This window comes from Chiloscyllium plagiosum, unplaced genomic scaffold (genome assembly GCF_037043375.1).
Source record: "Chiloscyllium plagiosum isolate Xiang-an unplaced genomic scaffold, Cpla_swu_hap1 HiC_scaffold_27, whole genome shotgun sequence".
NCBI lineage: Eukaryota > Metazoa > Chordata > Chondrichthyes > Orectolobiformes > Hemiscylliidae > Chiloscyllium > Chiloscyllium plagiosum.
The window spans coordinates 66,714,338-66,732,404 of NW_028270165.1; the positions used below are offsets into that span (position 1 = coordinate 66,714,338).

Here is an 18,067-nt window from a genome sequence, read left to right on the forward strand (position 1 = left end):
TTCGTAATCAGAAGCAAACAACGGGAATTGCTAGAAAAAACCCAGCATGTCTGGACACATGTTTGGAGCACATCAAAGTTAAAGTTACAGGCCCAGTGACCCTTCTTCAAAGAAACACAGGAGCTTGTTTGTCAGTGTGGTGACTGCTACATGTTACAGGAGAGTTCTCACAACAGTAATTAAACAACTCTCTGTGAAAAAGGAGAGAAGGTGAAGAATAATGGAAGCGGATAACTGGGTTCCGAGGAACATTGGAGCAGTTTTTCTTTTCCGAAAGGTCATTCGAAAACACTAAAATGGTTAAGCAGCTGATCAGATAGTCTGGGTTTCAAAGGCAACCGTGAGTTATTGGCATTTTTAATGTTCAGCTTAAGGAGACGTATTCTTCTTCGGGAATGGGTGTGAGTGCAGTTCCTGAAAACAACCACATCCAACGCACGTCTCTTTGCACATTACAAGTAAAGGTCCGAGGCTCTGTATTCCCTGTGAGCTACAAGAGATAAACCGTTCAAACTGTTGAGCACGTAAAACCCCATCTTTCATATTCTCCATACAGCCAGTTGATGACGCATTGAAACAGCAATTTTGTAGATATGTAATTCCAAAATTGGGTGAAGATCAGCGATTCGAAGAACTGACAAAACGCAGTGTATGATGAATCGCATCGAATTCATTTTTAAAGACGGTTCTTTATGCTTTTGAAATAAAAATCGTTCTCCAATAATACATTGCTTTCTCAGTGACAAGCTGTGGAAATGAGGCACAGGTTTGGACGTTGTTCTAGGATTTTCAGTAAATATAATATTATCATGGAATGGAAAGGAATTATGGCAGTGTGAATGCACAGAAAGGTGGTTAAAGATGTGAGTATCTGTTATTCGACTCACCGAGTGAACAAAGACCACTGTCATCATCTGTAAGTGTGAGGGTGTTCATCAGGATCACTGTCCAATTGTAACTTTCCATCATGACAGTCTGCATCTTCAGTCTCAACATCGTCATACTCACCACGAATTCGACCTGGAGACAAAGATGAGCATCACTGATACAAATTGAAATACACAACAACGATAACTAGAAAACGAGACGAATGCCTCAGATAAGGCAAGTGCGGGAAACTGAGACCAGAAGAGTTCGGTCATAATTCTGAAGTTACGGAATGAGCAGAGTTGGTGCAAATTGGGATTGTTTTCTGTGGAAATGAGAAGGTGAAAGGTTATCTGATTGAATTATTCAAGATAATAACCCGGATAAGACAGGGAACATAAAGTAAACTACTTCAACTGATTAGACTATTTTAGCTCGAGGTGTTATACACAGAATTAATGCCAGACCGTTCAGGGAAGATGTCAAGAAAGGATAAAGTTGTACAGGGTTTGGAAATATATTTCCCAAAAATTAGCTGATGTCTGATCAATTCTTAATTTTAAATGTGGCCGAGATTATTGTTGATCAAAGGTATTTATGGACATGCTTCAAAGGCAGGGAGCTGGATTTAGGCCACACCATAGTTTGGAATTATCTCATTAAAAGGAGGAAGAGTTACGAAGGGCTGAGAGACCTACCGCAGTATCTGTCTTGCAATTAATTGACTTGGAGCTGAGCATGCAGAGTTGCTGGCATGCCTGCGATGAGTCATGAAATGATGACGACAGTAGTTGGGAAAGACAGGAGGAACATTTCTTATTGATGGAGAGATCAAAGATCAGGGATCATACATTTCAGAGAAGTGATGGGAGAAGTAAACAGGAAATCTTCGACTCTCTGCCAGGAAGGGTGATAGAGGCAAAACACGCTCAAAAAAGTATTCAGTGATGCACTTGCAATGTCAAGACATACAAGGCTGTGGGCCAAGGTGTGCTGGAAAAATGCGATTAGAATGATAACCTGGTTGTTTTTGGAATGTTCAGCTTAAGGAGACGTATTCTTCTTCGTGAATGGGTGTGAGTGCAGTTCCTGAAAGCAACGACATCGAACGCACATCTCTTTGCACATTACAAGTAGAGGTCATAGGCTCTATAATCTCTGTGAGAAACAAGACAGCCGGACAGACCATGCCCATGATCATGTGGTATCAAAACAGCGATTTTCTCTTTAACCAACATTCCAGTGGTCACACTACCATGTGAGGGTTGCCATCGTTAAGTTTAGAACAGCATAGAGGGTGTAGGACGAAAATTAATTGACAGAAAGTGATGCTATACACACCTGGAATACTGTTGGATTTCACCTCAAGATTTTCAGATACGGGATTATTGTCAGTCAAGTTGTGGCTGGTGTAGTATTCAATGCGATTGAGTGAGTCAATGGAAGCATAAATTACTAAAAATAAAAATGGAGAGTTATTTTCAAACACGAATTCCAAGAGAAGCCATGACCAATAAGATTGAGAATGAGGCAAATATTCTTCAACCAGAGGCTTGCGAATCTATGGAACACAGATGGCTATTGAGGCCAATCAGTGTGTATTTAAAACAGAAATACAAAGGTTATTGATTAATAAGGGGATAAAAACATCCAAGGAGAAGACAAATCAAAGTGGTTGAGAATCACATCAGCCCTTATTGAATGGCAGAATAGACTCGATGAGCCAAATGATCTAATCCTGATCCTGTATGTCGTAGACTTATGGACTGTAGTTGAAGGTTTTATGTTATTAATTGTAGGGTGACAACAGAAAGTATTGTTCTTTAATCGTGCCTGTAGAAATATCTGGAATAATGTCAAGTGAACCCACTGCGGGAAGGAATATGATATAAGATCGAAGAGCAGGAGTACTCCATCTGACCGTTCCAGCCAGCTCCGCCGTTCAATAAGATCATAGCTGATCTTTTCGTGGTTTCAATTCGACTTACTCACGATTTTAACGTTCAAAACATTATTCACCCCAGTTCTAAAAACATCTGATGAGGCAGGGAATTCCATAAATTCTCAATCCTTTGGGTGAAAATTTTCCTCCTCAATTTAGTCCTACATCTGCTATCTCTACTTTTCAGGCCATGTCCGTTCAAATAATAGTCATTTCTAATTTTATTCCAACCAAAATGGATAATTTCACATTAATCATCTACCAGACATTTTCTTTCCATTCATTTACACTGTATCTCAACACCTGCAAAGTTTCAGAGTCATATGCACACTTTCAGCACCACTCATCTTCTGTGATTCATCATATTTGTTTATACATTGATTCCTCAATTTTGCTTCCGCTCTTTGGTGCTGTGTAATCCATACTTACTGCAAAAATTATATCATTTTAAAATCAATGACGAATTGATTAGTTGTCCAGCCATCTGAAGGGGTCAGGGTGGAACCAGGGTAGAAGTGAAATTGATAGTTCTGTTTGCATTTTCAAATACATGCCAGAAATAATCTATCAGGAATGTAGGCCAGTGGAGATTATTATATTGAAATTCTTCATCTCACGAAATGCGGACAGAGACAAAGTTAATGAGATAGCTTCCCACACACGACGACTGTGTTTTAACTATTAATCATGTTCATTCAGTCATTGATCACGGAAGACTGCAAATGAATTGGAAGCTATACTTATCCAGTCATGATTCACTATACAATTGGAAATATATACCTGGTCCATGTTTGTGATCCGTCCTCTTGCCAGGGGGAATATTCTCAATTTCTTCATAAATTCCTTGGTACAAACCAAGGCGTGAGCCTCTGCCACCAAGGTAAAGTTCTGTTGAATAAACAATAGACTGGTCAGCATTTGTAGCTGAACACTCGCAGAAACAAGGTGTTTATATCTGAAGAACCAGGGGAGAGAAGAACGAGTTCACACAATGCTGTAGATTAGAATCTTCACACAACGTTAACTGATCGCTGAAGGGAGAACATCTTGGAAAAACAAGTTAACAGGCCATGATTAATTTCCATGTCACATCAGTTACCGAACCTAGTATGTTAAACAGAAAGAGCGAGACGTCCTTGTTGGTATAAATTTGGGTATTTTGTTCTAATTTTGCTGATTCAAACTTCTATTCAAGAAAATTCTCAGCTCGCAAATGTGAGTGAAAATGTTGAGTGCAGAAAATGAAACTCTTTCATGCAATGAAAAAACGAAAATGCTAATAACCTATATTTTTTTAAAAAAACTTGATACCATTGAGGAGATTACAAATTAATGTTCAACATACCGTGGTGCTAACAAACAAGGTTGATAATAATGTTGTTATAATTGGACTACTTTCATTAAACAATTGCATAATTATGACAATTAGTTAAAAACCAAAACGTGAGACGAATGAAATAAGGTGCACCTTGATGACATTGATCGTGATAGACTAAGTGCATAGTTTTTATGGCTATATGTAAAGGAAAATTAAGAGCATGTGAAAGAATAGAAAATGATTGTTATTAGTGTTGATTGTCATTGCCAACTCGTGGAAAATGGTTCCCAAGCAAACGCTTTTAAATTATTGTGCAAAGTACAGAAGTATCATTTGCTCAGTCAAGGGAAGCCAATTGTTGCCTAACTGGAAGTTCCCTTAAAAGGACCCTTAATCCTCTCAATGATCTTGGGTTGTGGTAGCAGCACCCAGACACTCAAGAACCATAAATAATAGTAACTAATGAAGAAATATTTAGAGGCAGTCTGCAAATAACTCAATGAAACGGAGAAATGTTGCTGCCATCATTGACCTGCTCTGGAATGTCATGTATATGTTAACTGAAAGATAAGAAAGTGCAGTCATTATATTTCTTTCCCAATGATAATGACTGTAGCAACTCCACATTATAAGTTAATTCAGTTTCTCTCCAAATATATTGAGCGACTTGATGCATACTTCACACAGTTAGAATATTCTTTTAACTGCTATTTACAGATTTGATGCATTTATCTGAGTGTTTATTAAAACTTAGCGTTTCATTGGGCAAAGTCCCTCGAAGAAAACAAACAGCCAAGAAGTGCCGCACAATCGTGACCATCTCAGTCAAATGCTCGAAAAGTGCAATAAAAACGTACAGCCCCGAGAACATATGCAACAGTGAAAGTGACGCAGTGTTATCTCAGTTGGTAGATATGATGCTTACCTTTCATTTGCAATTTTCTTTGCATGACCACCAGTAATGCGATTAACTCACAGATTAACAAGACTCCCAAAGATGAACAGACGACAACAGGCATGGAAATAGACGGACTTTCCTGCCCTTAAAGGAGGGAGTACAAATGGGTTTAGCATAGTTAAGGTCTGTCATGGAAAATTGTGAATAATCATCATTAAGGAAAGAATGACACTCGCTTCCAAATCGTGAAAATGCCAACAGCATCAATGTCACTTTTCAGGAAAGTAACGTGAACACAAATACTAATAATAGTATCAGTCATAAATACCCGCAGGTGGAGGTGAAGGGGAGACCGTCACCAACTCGGATCCTGTGGAACAGAAAGTACGAATAATTATGAAGGGAAATGTAACTTAGGAAATCAAATAGTTACCCTGATTTTTAACATTAATGGCGCACGTCAGTCAGCATCAATCTTACCAGAACACTTTACACTGGCAATTTCCTTGTGGTTACACTTGCTTTTAGCTGGAGCTGCGGAGAGACAGTCCAACAGAGAGAATTCTCTTCCCTTACACTTCACATCATTCTGCCAGATAACATCTTTCTCCTGGGAGAGAGCGGCCTCATCTCGGGCTGATAGAGCGAAGCCACATCCCAGCTCTCTGCAGACAACATTAGCATCAGTTATATCCCAGGAATTGCCACACAACGTTCCCCAGCGTTTATCGCACATGATTTCCACTCTTCCAGAACAGTTGCTGCTTCCTCCATGCAAGTGCACACTGTCTTGCGTATCTGTGGTACAGAACTGATTATTATTGAATGCAGTACAACGCAGAATCTCCAAGAATTCGCACATAGAGAACGAAGACGCACCTAATTGTTGATGGCAGTAAGTTGAACTGAGGGTCTGCTCCTTTGTCACATTGCTCTCTGTTGGAAGGAGAAAGATGCTCAGTCTATTGGAAATTCATGTTTGAAATGACACCCGAACATTGAGAAGGCTTGTCATGTTACCTGAACAAACTACACCAGCATCTTCCCGGTGTTGACAGTCGTGTTGACCCCACGGATCTGTGTGACATTGCCACAGTGTCGACTCGTGTGATAGACACTCCATCTCATCGAGCCAAATAGTTCCCGTTCCTGCTCCGAATGATTGAGCGTCGTATTCAACATTCTGGAACTCACCACAGTGAAGCTGTTTACAAATCACTTTGGCAACGTGTGGATCCAATGTGTCTGAACACACTGTTCCCCAGGTCCCATTGTAGAACACCTCCACTCTTCCCTCACAGCGATGCTTTCCATTCACCAGCCGCAGCTCCTTGTGTTCTGTTCAAACAAGAACAGATATCAAGATTGTTAGATTGTTCATATCGCTGGTGTGTCCTGTGATTGCCGTAACGAGCAGGATGCATGATATGAACAAAGGGAATTGCTGGAGAAACTCAACAGAATCTGTGAAGAGAGAAAGCACAGACAAATCTCCAGGTCCAGTGACGCGTATTCCGAATTGAGGAAGCGTCACTGGACATGAAACGTTGTCTCTTTGTCTCGACGGATGCTGCTAGACATATGAGATTTTCCAGAAATTTTCCTTTTTGTGTGAGATTCGCAGCATCCGCGGACCGTTGTGTTCAGTTTTCTTCATGACACATATTGCAATGAAAAAAGGAGCGAGCCAAATGTGTATCGTGCATGGAGTTTCGAAGGACTTGACCAAGGCACTACTAGAATCTGGCGAACTGTTTGAGAACCCGAAATGGTCTAGAAGCAGAAACTGACAGAAAACAGAAAGCCTGTGTTAAAAGTAAATTGTTCACTTTGCAGAAGTGGCGATCCACTGGAACGGGTTCTGATATCATGGCTGTTCAATTATATATATATATATATAGATAGATATGCAATCAATTTTAATTTCGTATCACCAGGGAAGTTTCAAACTGCTCAGTTGGAAGCAAATTACGGAATATTTTTACTGTTCTGAAAAATCATGAAAACCGCAAGTGCACAGTAATAAACAGGCAATACAGGTCTGATACAATTGTCCAGGAGCTGTGTCTGATACAGTGAAGTCTGCTCGGAAACATAAAGAAAAAAAACTCCCTTCATTTTCGAGTCACACACTGTTCGATAGACACACGAACAGGTCTCATATTTCTGGTGGCCCGATACAAAAGTAAAGATCATAAATTTGGAATTAAGTTTTAGTAAACTCTTTATGACAATCAGGGCAATATTGGCATCCACTTGGAGTCGTGACAACAGATCAAAAATGACACTTTTCATGACAAACGCGTCTTGTATCAATAGAAGGTAAAAAAAACTGACAGAAAAGCAAGTTAGATTAGAGAAACGAATTGTTCTTTCACTTTTTGTGTACATGTAAGTGTCAGAGATCGTTTCTTTAAATTACTGCCGCTGCTCTACATTCCTTCGAATTCAGTGAACATACGTCAGCATGACGTCTCACCTACAACATTCGAGCAAAGTAAAAGCATTGAAGAATGGCCTCACCCGAGCACATAATTCTCACATCCTCTTTATGAGAACAGTCGTCTTGGTGACCCAATGGGACTGAAGGACATTCCCAGAGAAATGATTCGTTTCCAAAACACTTCACGTCCTTCCATCAAATGTGGCCTGAGCCCGGTCCAGAGGAGGAAGGGAGTGGCATATCCAGTGCTTTTCCACAACCCAGTTGTTTACAAACGACTTCAGCGTCTACCACATCCCATGAATCATCACAAACTGAGCCCCATATTCCATTGTAGTAAATCTCCACTCGACCAGCACAAGGGCTTCCACCATCTGATAGCCTGAACTGAAAGTGCTCTGTGAAAAAATTACACATTCAATGCACATTCCCTTCATCACTCAGGGCCACATAATGTATAGATACAGGAAAGAGCGTTTTAAATGTTCTCATGAGAAGTACTTATTGTGCTGAAACTTAATTTCTTACAAAATTAATCGATCAAGTGTAACCTTTTAGCAAGAATGTGCAGCACATAAATGTTTCAAAATATCTTATTGCACCTGGTACTGCCAGGTTCAGTTTCCCTTTCTATGTTGAACATTCCATGAAATATTTTGCAAACAGTTGCATTTGTGCTTTCTCTTCCTGTCACTCCGTTGATGTCTGTCCACGCGTGACTTTGTCTAATGCTCACCCTATTTTATAGTGCACATAACTGTACGTTCGTCCAATATAAATACTGTCTCAGCTTTCATTCATCAGCGCACATGAGAATACTAGACCTTACGAGAATATAACTGAAAGACAACATATATATTAGCATGACAGCAATAGCACTTTGAGTAGTTGTAGAAGTGTAAATACTGAAAGGGGACGAAAAGTCATTTCAGGCTATTATCACGTGTACTTAGATACAAATGTCCAGAACTAATTCACAGAATCAAAGATTTAAGAAGTCTTCGGCACAGAGAAAGAACCTTCGGCCCACCAATTCTGTTTCTGTCAAAAACAAGCTCCTAAATATTTTAATCTCATTTTCCAGCACTTGGGTTCGTCCTTAACTCCTTCGCATCACAAGTGCACATCTAAATATATCTTAGATTTCACTAACGTTTCTGCCTCGACCACATTTACAGGCACTGAGTTCCAGACAACTCCACCGCCCCAGTGGATGAAAAAGAATATCCTCAGGTCCCTCTGAACTTTCTGTCCATCACCTTAACTCTGTGCCACAAGGTAAGCAATTGCATAACATAGGGGAAAGATTCCTTCTTGCTTATTATACACCTCAATCCTGCCCATACTCAGTCGTATCTGTTCAAAGGAAATGAATCCAAATCTGGCTAAGTTGTCTTCATAGCTAAATGTTGTTCATCTCAAGAAAATCTCTCATCCGTTGCCCCCTGCATTGTCTCCACTACTGTCAAATCCATCCTCTGATGTGGATTCTTTAACTGCACACAGTTTTCTGCTCTGGTCTAAATCATGCTTCTTGCAGTTTGAGAATAAACTTGTTCGCCCTAAAAACACTGTCTTCAGCTTCTAACGAAGCATTTTATGATCTTTATAGAGGAAAAGTGAAGCTTCCATCAGGTCAACAGCATAACAGCTGTTTGTAAGTTATTCTGCACAATGGAATTTTTGACAACTTGTGCGCTGGACCTGACACGAGAGGAGACCTTCCCTGAGCTCACTGCTTGCAAACTGCTTTTCTGATTGATGGCAAGTCACACAGTTGCTTATATCTACCGCACAGCATTCCCCTAACTTTAGTTCCAATGCTGTTGCAATGTCCCCGATTGTAATTCGAGATGAGTACTTAACACACAATCAGCAAGAAGCCATTGCCTCGACATTTCAATGATCATGAAAGCGTCCTTTCAGGGTCTCATCACCATCCCGAGCTACATAAAGCACAGCGACTCCCAAGATATTATATAATTGCAGTGCGGCGACTTTGCATGTGAAACATCTCAAGACATTTGTTTTGTATGGAATCCGTCTCTCGTGCATTATCTACAAAATTCAAACTGCGCTTTCAGTCTCTGCAATGCTGCACGAGATCAGACGTTTCTCAGAGAAGATAAAAAGCTCTACTAATTGAAAGAAATGCGGTCATTTCAAGTAATGGAGTCCGAGAGATGTCCAGCACAGAAACAAACCCTTCAGTCCAACTCCTCCATGTCAATCACATATTCTAAATTAATCCACTCCCATTTGATAACATTCCGCCCACATATCTCTAAACCCTTCCTATTTATTCACAAATTCACATGCCTTTTAAATGTTGTAACTGTACTATCCTCCAACACCTCACTGTCAAGATATTTCATACGTACAACCTCTTTTGTGACAAACATTTTCCCTCAGTTCCATTAGAAATCTTTTCCCCTTACTTTTAACCTCTGCCCTCCAGATTCGGATTTCACTATCCTGGGGACAATGCCTTGTCTATTCACCTTATGCATGCCCCTCCTGATATAATAAACTTCTGTCAGGTCTCCCTTCAGCCTCCGACCATCCAGGGAAAAACGCCCCAGTCTATTTATCTTCTCCCTATAAGTCAATCTTTCCAACTCTGCTGGTGAAATGCAGGAGGTTTACTGGCCTCTTTGGGAAGTGGTGTTAGCATTTCAAGTCGAGTGACTCTTTATCAGAACTAACGCATTCTTTGTGCACGTGTGTCAACTTTACTTTTGGGTTAAGAAACTGTAATTAGATTAGATAACTTAGAGTGTGGAAACAGGCCCTTCGTTCCAACACGTCCACAACGACTCTCCGAAGAGCAACCCACACAGACCCATTCCTCTCCATTTACCCCTTCACCTCACACTACAAGCAATTTAACATGGCCAATTCACCTATACTGCACATCTTTGGTGCATGTGAGAGGAAACCAGAGCACCCAGAGTGAACTAACGCAGAAACGGGGAGAATGTGCAAACCACTCAGACAGTTCCCTGAGGCGGGAATTGAACCCGGGTTTCTGGCGCTGTGAGGCAGCAGTGCTATCCACTGTGCCAGCCTGCCGCCCCTTAAGATTAGATGAGATAAGATTAGATTCCCGACATTGTGGAAAGTGGCCCTTTGGACCAACCAGTCCACACCGACCCTCTGAAATTTAACCCACCCAGACCCATTTCCCTCTGACTAATGCAAATAACACTCTGCGTAATTTAGCATAGCCAATTCACCTGACCTGCCACGTAATGCTTGTATCTCACAACAAAATGGTGTCAATTTCTCATATTCATCCATCCGCACCCGCCGCCCACCTCAGATCTGCTGATATCCGAGCGATGAATAAATGGTTTGAGTGACACGGACAAGCAAGTAGTGTACATTCTCAATTTACTCAGCAGATGAATATTTAGCTTGATATATCTGAGCTGGTTTAAATGTGAAGAGTCTACTTACCTGAACAGAGGACCCCTACGCTACTGCCTTCGATGTCAGACGAATTCAATGTGTTGGAGATCCTGCAGTCCTGGAGCTGTGATTCATGTCCATGACATTGGACAACATGTACCCACGAACCACCATCACTCTCCCCATACTTTGAAGAATTATATATTTCTAAGGCATAACCGCATCCCAGCTGTCTGCAGACAACGTTGGCATCATTCTGATCCCACACGGTGTCATGCACTCCGCCCCAGCTTCCATGAGAGTAAACTTCAACTCGGCCATCACAGCGGCTTTCTCCATTCACTAGTCTTAACGCCCAATTTTCATCTGTAAAATAAGAGTTACTGAGAACAGCGATTGAAATGAACACAGATATTCGAGAACTGACAATCACAGGAAAATGTATGATTTGCAATCATAAAGATATTTTGTCCATTTACTTTTTCAAATACTTTCATCATGTCATTACATTTCTTCTAAAAATAAATTGAGTGGGGCGTGGAAACAAAAGTGCTGCTATTCTGGCATTCGTTGAAAATAAAGTCTCGTCTTTAGCTCGCGGCCTCATCCATTCAGGCCGACTGTCAGTCTGCAGATGCTACTCGTAGGCTTTGACCATTTATATGTTGCCACTACTCTCATGGTTGACGGCAGAGCATGTTGCACTGAGCAAATGACCCGCAACATGACTGAGACAACGGTCAAGAAGATAATGGAAATTGAGGAACAAGTGTGTTTGAGAATTATGACATTCAAAACACTTATGAAAATTTGGGATAGCACATAAATTTTAAAACATGATACTGTCACTCACTAACGTAACTGCCAATATTCTCCATTTTCTTTTGAAAATTGTCTCCACGCTATGGATACGTCAAAATCTTTTATTAGAAGGTATGAATACATCTGATTTCTGCGGCGCCATTTGTGCAGATTCTGATATTCCCTGCCAGGAGTTGAGGGCAGAATGTCATGTCGTAAAAATGTTGACACGAGTAATTCAGATGCTTTATGCATTCTCTGGAGGAATGTTGGAAAATTTATGCTCTGGAATTGGAGCCCAGTTTCAGCTCGTGACCAGGGAAACTATGAAGAAATATTGAAAACACAACTCATGCAGCTCCTAATGTTTGTCAGGAAATCAAATCTGGTTTCCACATTTGATCTGCCCGACAAGGTCTTCAGGCTCATAAAAGAGTGACAAAATTATAACTAAAGGCCTCTAAAACCAACTTAGTTAAAATGAAATCAGGCATCAGCACAAAACTTGGCCTCACTAATCACATCTTCGTTCCCTGAAAGACTAAGTATCAGAATAATAATCGTTCAAATGTTCGTGAAATATTCCAAATCTGAAACAGTACAGAGAGATTAGAAGCACTCACACAATTAGTAACCCAGGCAGAATGGATGCATTTTTGGAGAGACAGGGGATTGACATTTGAAGAATGCGGCAGTTATAGGCAGAGATTTAGGAAATTAATTATCATCTTGGATGGCATTCACAATTTTTTTAAAAAGATAATGTACATTTAATACAAATAACTTCCGAAAACTCAAGTGTCGTATCTCAGAACATCATTGTGCCAAATCAAACATGGCCTCTTGATTTGCAAAGTGGAGGTAGAAATTAAGACCTGGTGGTGCTGAGAGTGCCCGAAATTCCAGAATGGCAGCTGGTAAAGATCAAACTGAGTTAATAGTCTGGAACGGAAAGTTAGTCTTAGCGATGGTGACAGTCAAACGATCATCAATTCTCCTAACAACTCATCTGGCTAATACTTTTCCTTATGGAAGGACATCTGCCCCGGTCTAACCTTTTCTGACTGACATATGACTGCGGATTATTAACCATATAGTTGAAAGGTAACGACTTCCTGAAGTGAACTCGTACACCAGTTAAACCGAGATTAGTCACAAAAGGCCAACAGGCCGTGGGCTCACCTGTGACATTCCATTAAGGTATAAATAAAATAATTCCAAACTTTAAGTACACAGGAACACTGTTCAGCAAAAGAGCAATTGCTATAAAGGACACACCCGAGCAGATGACATTGGCCATATTTCCATATAAACAGTTGAAGCTTTCCCCATGTGAAACTGGACAATTCCACAATCGTCGCTCGTTTCCATGGCATTCATAGTTTTCCTTCCACACTGGTCGGGCTCCCCTCCCAAATCGAGCATCTCTCGGGATCGACTTTACAGTCCCGCAAAAGAGGTGCTCACAGACCACATTGGCTTCTTGCAATCCAAAGTAAACACCGCACAGCGTTCCCCACTGCTCTCCATGCAGGACCTCCACTCGCCCAGAGCACCTGTTCTCCCCACCAACCAATCGGGGACCATTGTTTCCTGTTTTGGATCAAATAAACAAACAAACGTTTGCAAATATCCACGCACTTGTTCGAGATTCAAAAGAGAAAATAAATCGAATTTCATCCTCCATTGCCCAATACAACACATGACAGTTACAATGTCTTTAAAATAATTACGATCATTTCATGAAACTCTTTCCACTATTCCCATTTAAAGGGTATTCCCAAGATAGTGATTATGATCATTTACCTCAGTCCTGGAAACCCTATGAAACGAGGGTGTAAAGGTTGACTTGATGCAGTCCATAGTTTGATAACAGCAGTGTACTTTTGGTCCCGATTGCTCGTGCAGGTTAGATTGACTTTTGCAATCATGCAGTAATGCTTAACTCAATTTACTGATGAATACGTGGCTGCATTCTTGTTAGAGTGATGTGGTTGATGGTGATTTAACCTGATGGTCACTATTCATCAGCCGTGGGTTGAGCTCAGAAGGTGGAGGAACAGAGGGATCTTGGGGTCTATGTACATAGATCTTTGAAGGTTGCCACTCAGGTGGATAGAGTTTGTAAGAAGGCCTATGGAGTATTATCGTTCATTAGCAGAGGGATTGAATTCAAGAGTCGTGAAGTGATGTTGCAGCTGTACAGGACTTTGGTTAGGCCACAGTTGGAGTACTGAGTGCAGTTCTGGTCGCCTCACTTTAGGAAAGATGTGGAAGCTTTGGAGAGGGTGCAGAGAAGATTTACCAGGATGTTGCCTGGAATGGAGAGGAAGTCGTACGAGGATAGGTTGAGAGTTCTCGGCCTTTTCTCGTTGGAACGGCGAAGGATGAGGGGTGACTTGATAGAGGTTTATAAGATGATCAGAGGAATAGACAGAGTAGACAGTCAGAAACTTTTTCCCCGGGTACAACAGAGTGTTACAAGGGGACATAAATTTAAGGTGAAGGGTGGAAGGTATAGGGGAGATGTCAGGGGTGGGTTCTTTACCCAGAGAGTGGTGGGGGCATGGAATGCCCTGCCCGTGGGAGTGGTAGAGTCGGAATCATTGGCGACCTTTAAGCGGCATTTGGATAGGTACATGGATGGGTACTTAATCTAGGTAAGAAGTTCGGCACAACATCGTGGGCCGAAGGGCCTGTTCTGTGCTGTATTGTTCTATGTTCTATGTAAGGACATACATGGCAACTTCAGATTGTGGGGGTAATGAAACAACGCTGGTGGCATTACCTGATATCAAATACCAGTCATTCAGCCCACTGAGGTCGCCGATTCCATCAGGGTGTTACAATACAGTGCAGTTAACGAGGCGAATGTATTAAATAATTATTTTTGAAGGCAATTTCTGAAACATGGGCAACAAATGAGTTTACATGTTTGAGGCAATTGAGATACTTATAATGTTAAAAGTTTTTTTGTACAGTGAGATGTTGAGCATCCAGGTGACCAAATCATGACCAGTGCATCAGATGCTGGCTGCAATATGCAGTTTCAATAATATTAACCTTTATTCTCCCATCGAACCTACAGTAATGAAATCAATTATAACCTGCGAAAGTGTACCGTTTGGTAGAATGTGACATGGACTTCCCCGAATTTGCATTGAGGTGCAGAGTAACACTTCAAAATTAGCCCCTGGTACCATGCATCAATGTTTTCAAACCATTATTCATGACATCTCCCAACTTCAGTAGAGCATGCAAAGAGAACAGAACAGATAAGTAAGTGACAAATGAAACTTTAAGCAAAGAAGTTTGAGGCAGTATATTTTGGCAGCCTGGAAAATGACTTACAACGTGCATTTAGATGTTTTCACCTTTTCCCTCTTCATGTTGTGAATAAGTGCACTTTGACAGAAGTGCTGGAGCTTCAAAAGCTGAGATACATCAAGTTGACAGAATACTTGGTAGAGGAGTCAGCAATGCAACTTAAACTTAAATTTAAGAATAGAAGAATTTCGGGCAGAAAGAGAGAAATAATTCCTTTGCGTTTGGGAAGATAGGAAAACATTGTTTATAATTATGTGGAACACATAATTCACAAAGTGTGTCCTGGCTCTTGCGGAGATGCATACTCGAAGAGATACGCGAACAGGCTTCTATTTTCGACTAATGTGTATTGTACAGGTTATGGATCATATTGGAGCAATGAAGCTGGAACTGATAGAGGTGTACGAGAATATTACTTGATGAACAAAGCAGCAAACGAAAGAAATTACGGGACCTGCCAATTGATCATCGAAAGAGTAACAGGCAATAATGTTACGATTTCGGACAAAAGGTGCACAATATTACATTTTGGAATGTAGTGAATCAGACAGTTGACAAAGTGCATACCATGCAAAATACAACGTGTTACGAAGGCAAGATAAATTTACAGCAACGTGAAAGTTCTGAGATTGAGAAGGGTCGCAAGTAAGGGACAGAACGGTGAATTAATTACCATGATAATATCTATCAGCCAACGAGTGTTTGTGAGCTGGAACTTCTTGCTGAAAAAGTTGTTGTCAAGAGTGATCTTCAATGATGTCATACAGTCTGTTTGTATTGTTAAAAATATAATCGGGTCAGGGAGATTCAGAAAATAAACAATTGTCTTGTCATAATTTTAATTGTCTGAGGTTCACGTCAATGTATCTGTATCGACCAACGATTCATATTATCCTCCATGAGCGACGTTTAGTCAACGTCGACACTAAAGTGTATTGACTGTGGACAGTTGAAGAAATGTCTTTCCCAATCCAAACGCAAACGTTTTGAAATGTTTAAATTTTCAATAATTTCGTGTATATTTTACCTCATCACTCTTGTGCCAGGGAACATGAGAATCTTGAAGATTAGTTCAGATTTGTCACGGTCAAAGCAATGTCAGGAATGCCAGCGACATTACTCTTACACACAATAAGCGGAAATGTGTCTTTTTCTTTAGGTTAGCTTGTACTCACCTGAACATATCAGAGTGACGTTGTTGTGTCCAGTGCAATCCTGGTGCGTGGTTGAATACCGAGGGCACGTCCCCAGCTGAGTCTCATTGCCCATACATTTAAACACCTCAGTAGCCGTGAGAACAGCACTGCCTCCAGAATGCATCGAGCTTGAAACAGACACTGCGACTCCACAATGAAGCTGTGCACAGGCCACATTGGCGGTTTTCAAATCCCATTCCAGCCCACACATTGTTTTCCAGGTGTCACCGAACTGAACCTCCAGTCTGCCAAAGCATTGGGAATTTTGAGGTACCAATCTCGGAGGTCTGTGATCTGAGATATTTTAAAAAAGCACAGAATATAGAAATTTATAGAAACAGTGAATTAGATTATTTTCCGATAAACATTTATATGATTAATTACAGGTCTGGCATTTCTGGAAATAAATTGTTCCTACAATCAGTTTGCTGCCCTGTCGATCTCATTCATGTTCAGCCATAACCCCGACCCTCAGCTGTTCAGACAGAAAGCAACTTTCAACCTGAGGATAAGTGACAGAAAGTGATTCTGCCAGCCAGCACAATGTCTCATCTCAGTATGCATTGGGTTGTAAATGTGATCATTCCTGCAGCGCACTTCTCTCAATGTGTCTTCAAGTGGCATTACAATGGACACCTGTCGTGCCCCTTTCCCGGATTGGAAACGGTAACGGGAATTCACCTCTCCCATTCGCTTCAAATATTCACGCATTATATTATGAAACCGAATGAATTGGGCGTTTTTTAATTATCATGTTAATAATATTTGGATAGTTTTCGCTCTGTTATTATATCCCTTTCTGGTTTCAGGCAGCTCCGACTTGTGATAAAGCTCCAAAGAAATGGTAATAGATTTTTACCTGAACAGATGACACCAGCATCATTGCTGTGTGACCAGTAGCGGTGATCCCAACTCGCTGATCGACACTCCTTCAGAGCGCGCTCGGTCCCGCTGCACTGAACATTCCAGGTCACAATGGGTCCGGATCCTCGTCCAAAGTGAGCCCCGCCCGGGGCAGAGACCGCGGTCCCGCAGTCCAGCTCCCGACACACAACTGCGGCATCCGGCAGGTCCCAAAAATCATGATTGACTGTCCCCCACTGTCTCCTGTAGTGAATCTCCACTCGGCCAGCGCAAGGACTGCCCCCATTCTCAAGTCTCAGCCTCACCGTCTCTGTAAAATACCGAAATGGTAACCAAAGTGAATACTGCGGAATTGTGAAAGCTCCAATGGGAGTGATGGCATGGCAAAAAAAATGCATGCTATCGCAATGTAACTCACAATACGTATTGTGGAGGGTGAAATGCCATTTTAGAAGTGATGCTCACTCACAGAGAGCGAGGGTCAGAAAAATGTTTCCACAGAAACAATTCCTCTAAACTGGCCAAGATGAGGAGATTTTTTATTACTCATTCATGACATATGGGCGCAATAAATGGCGAGAAAAACACAACTGATCCTCCGTGCGAACATCTGAAAGTGAAACAGTACTTCCGCCTGTCACAGCCCGAAATATTGTGGGATGTATGATCATGTGAGCACAATGTCACAGCTCAATAGTGAGTGAAATGGTTTATATACATTGCTGAAAGCAGCACTGTGTGTGTAACTGAATTTTCACAGTATCCCCATGAGTTGTCTCTATCTGAGAATGGCAATGTGCGTAGGAACTGATCCTTAACACTCTGCTCCACAGCAATCCTGAAATGAGAGACCTTCAGAAGTCATGCAACCCCATTAGTTATGAACAGACAGCTGTCCAACATGAATTTTAAGGCAAGGAGATTCTTAACACAACTTTGTGCTTGAACAGAATCATCAGAATATAGAAAATCGACTCCATATAAAAGGAGCATGCAGTTA

The 18,067-nt window shown here is 41.1% G+C and overlaps 1 pseudogene; it reads right to left on the reverse strand.

Moving 5' to 3' along the window:
* Window positions 1-910: 910 nt before the first annotated feature.
* On the reverse strand, window positions 911-17,465 carry LOC148144521 (scavenger receptor cysteine-rich type 1 protein M130-like; annotated as a pseudogene).
* Between the last annotated feature and the right edge of the window lie 602 nt (window positions 17,466-18,067).